Below are 4264 nucleotides of genomic sequence, written 5' to 3' on the forward strand. Positions count from 1 at the left end.
TTACAAATCTACATTCTAAGAAAGTAAGACATTTCTCCCAAGTCTTTCAATTTGAAAACTTTCTTCATCTCAACCTTGAATTCATGTATCATTTCAAGGTTGCTTACTGTTATAAGAATATCATCAACATAAAGTGATATAACCACAATACCAGAATTTCTTTTTTATTGAATAGAATTGATTTTCGTAGGCTTTTCTTAAATCTAAGCCTTACAAGTGATTATCAATTTGATTGTTCCAAGCCCTTGGAGCTTGTTTTAAGCAATACAGGGATTTCTTCAATAGATACACTTTGTCGTCAATATCCCATTACATAAAAACCTTGAGGTTGCTTCACATAGATTTTCTCACGTAGAAAACCATTTAAAAAGCTGACTTGACATCTAATTGGAAGATTTTCCAACCTTTTTGAGCAACAATAACTAGTAACCACCTTACATATCAAGCCTAGCAACTGGAGCAATGTTTTAGGAATAATCAAGTCCAAATATTTATGAGTGACATTTCACAACAAGTCTTTCATTGCCCTTGATAAAAAAAATCCATCAACATTCAATTTCGTGCGATAAACCCACTTCACACCAATGATCTTCCTATGTTGTGATTTTTCCACAAGCTGCCATGTCTCGCTCTTCTCAATCATTGCAAACTCCTCCTACATTGTAGCTTTCTACTTGGTATATGAAATTGCTTATTCAAATCCAGAAGGCTCTAAATAGCCACATTCCATCTCTGGTATATGTCAAAGAGCGACCTTGTTCCTCTCACCAGTTGATCATCAATGTTCTCATCTGAATGTAGTAGATTTCTTGTGATATTCTTCTGGTAACTTCTTCCCAGTCCCATTTCTCATTCTACATAAAAAAATACATCTATGCTTACCATAATTTTTCCTGTATGAGGCTGTAAGTAAGCTTTAGAGATTGTACTATGATCAATAGAGACTCCATATTCAGCCTTCTTGTCTAACTTGTCCCTCTTATCCTGCAGAATATGCGATATACACAAATAACCAAAGATTATTAAGTTTTGTAGGACGGCTTATACCCGTGCCATGCCTCAAAAGGTGTCTTTTCATTCACGCCTTTTGTTGGGAACATGTTCAACAAAAAAACAGTCTTGTTAGCTACTTTTTCCCATACCTTTGTTGGTACGCCCTTATCATGTAATAAGCATCTCAACATGTCCATTATCGATAAATTCTTCCTTTCACTTACCATTTTGTTGTGGAGTATATGTAACAGTGAATTGATTCTCAATTCCTGAATTTTCACAAAACTTTTCAAATCAATCATATGTGTACTCGGTACCATTCTCTGATCTAATTTTGAATCTAGCAACCACATTAATTTTCTGCCAAAGCTTTAAATATCGAGAACACTTCAGTTACTTTATATAGGAACTTGAGAATATAAATCAAACACAATCATTTCATATCATTAATGAATGCTATAAAATATTTACTTCCGTTAAGAGAGAAGTCCTATGTGGTCCACAAAAATCAGTATGGTCTAATTGAAGCTTTACTGATGCTCTAAAGTATGCCTTGGAAGAAGGCATCCTACTTTACTTTCCCAATTGACATGTGCTGCAAGCTGCGTGTTCATCCTCCACAAGTGGTAGTCCTCGAACGATATCTTTCTTCAGCATGTAGAAGAGTGTCCTATGGTTGAAATGTCCTAGTCTCTTGTTCCATATATTTGTTGTCATCTTTTGGCTCGGATAGGCAACCAATTTTTCCTCCATTGAATCAAAGGAAAAGATTTGTCCTCTCATTTTAACTTGACAGATTTTTTAGCCCTTTGGATCAAAGATCACACACTTCACGTCCTCAAAAGTAAGCTTATTATAATTCACCAAAAGTTGCCCTATGCTGAAAATTTTTTTATCAAGTTCAGGAACATAAAGTACATATGAGATTAACTTTGTACCTGATTAGCTTTCAATAGCTATTGTACCTTTCCCTTTGGCTGGAAGGTAATCTCCATTATCAATTCTGACTTTAGAGATTACAGATCTGTCTAATCTCTGAAAACTCCTCATACTGATTCATATGATTTGTGAAACCACTATCAATTAACCAGCTTTCACTTGAACTTCTACTTGCAAAATAAGTGGCCACAAATAATTGATATTTTTCTTCTTCGTCTGCAATTTGAACTCCATTTAATTGTTACGGTCTTTTTTCTTTACAAATAATCTCAGGATGACCAACTTTATGAATTTATCTGAGTACTCTTTAAATGTCACAGATTTCTTAATTTTTTGCATTTCAAATTATCTCACCGGGTTTGAGACCTTTATGTCTCAAATTCATTCATCTCCGTAATATTCCTTATTATAAAAGTCCCATATTTCCTTAGCCGATTTAAGTGTCATGATTCATGAAAAAATAGTAGGAGATACTGCGGCTTACTGTGGCGGAACCAGAATTTTCAATAAAGAGATTCAAAAGCTAAAAAACTAGAAACACAAAGTAGCCAAAGGGGTTCAACATATAATATATATAGCTAAAAAATCATTTTAACCATGTATAAATCATATAATTTTCCACCGAAGGGGTTCGGATGAACCCCTCATTGTAAGGTGGTTTCGCCATTAGCGACATAGAGGAATGCCTTCGCCTTCGACATCCTGGTTTTCTTCTCTATGTCAGTTTTATTCTGATCCGTTGTAGGATTTCCTGGTAAAGGAATGAATTCGTAATCCTCTTCTACTGCCTCCTAGAGATCACATGCATCTAGGCTTTCACCCTAACAACTCAAACCTGATAGTTTTATCCATCAAAAGATCACGAAGTCCTGTGCTACCATTGTGAAACCTTACTTTGTAGAAACCCTAAAATGAATAAGCATAAATTCAGGTGGCTATGCTGGAACGGTGTCCTTATTATGCAATGCGATGCCAAAAGGAAAAGAAGTGGTATGATGTACCCTCATAACTATCTTGTCTACAACTAAAACAATGGCTGCTTGATTTTCTAAAGAACTGTTTATAGATATGATGCTTTGTTTAATGTTTATACTTAACTTTCATTGTCTATACATCCAAACATTCTACACAAGAACGAAGTATCAACATTATACAATGCATCATATCAATAAACACTTTCAGAAAAGCAACCAAACATTGTTTTAGTTATACACAATATAGTTATGAATGCATCATACTATTCTAGCATAGTCACCAGAATTTAAGCTCATTGACTTTCGGGCATCTTCTAAGAAAGGTTTCACAACGACAACACAATCTTTTAGGACTTTGTGATCTTTTGATAGAGAAACTATCAGGTTTGGGCTGTTAGGATGGAAACCTACGTTGGATGCATGTGATCCCTGGAAGGCAGTAGAGGATGATTATGAAGCTCATCCTTTACCAGTAAATACGACAATGGCTCTTAGTAAAACAGACAATGAGATAAAAACCAGAGAGTCGAAAGTGAAGGCATGCCTCTATGCCGCCAGTGGCGGAGCCACCTTAGAATGAAGGGACTCATCGGAACCCCCTTAGGCAGAAAATTTATATGATTTATACATGGTTAAAATTATTTTTAGGTATATATAGTAGATGTCGAACTCCTATGGCTACTTTGTGTGTCTATCTTTTTATATTTTGAATCCCCTTATACAAAATTCTGATTCCGCCATTGTATGCCGCAGTATCTCCTACTATATTCTCCAAAATCATGGCACTTAAATCACCTAAGGAAATATAGGACTCTCTGAAAATTGAATATTATGAAGATGAAAGAATTTGAGGCATGAAGGTCTTAAAACTGGTGAGGGTGATAATGAAGATTACCTTCCATCCAAAGGGAAAGGCACAGTAGCTATCAAAATCTACTCAGGTACAAAGTTAATCTCAGATGTACTTTATATTGTTGAACTTGAACAAAATTTTTTGAGCGTAGAGCAAATTTTTGAGAATGGTTTAAGCTTATGTTTGAGACAATAAGTGAATGATCTTTGATCCAAAGGGCCAAAAAATCTATCTAGTTAAAATGAGAGGAAAGTGCTTTTCCTTTGATTCAATAGAGGTAAAATTGGTTGCCTATCCGAGCCAAGAGATGACAACTAATATATGGTTGTCACGACCCAAAACCGAGCCGCGACTGGCACCCACATTTACCCTCCTATGTGAGCGAACCAACCAATCTAAACCTTAACATTTCAATTTAATATCAACATAAAGCAATGCGGAAGACTTAAACTCATTAATAAAAGACAATTCAATAACTTCTAAAATTCAACATCTATTATTTCCC

Source organism: Solanum pennellii, chromosome 12 (assembly GCF_001406875.1).
Source record: "Solanum pennellii chromosome 12, SPENNV200".
Classification (NCBI taxonomy): Eukaryota; Viridiplantae; Streptophyta; class Magnoliopsida; order Solanales; family Solanaceae; genus Solanum; species Solanum pennellii.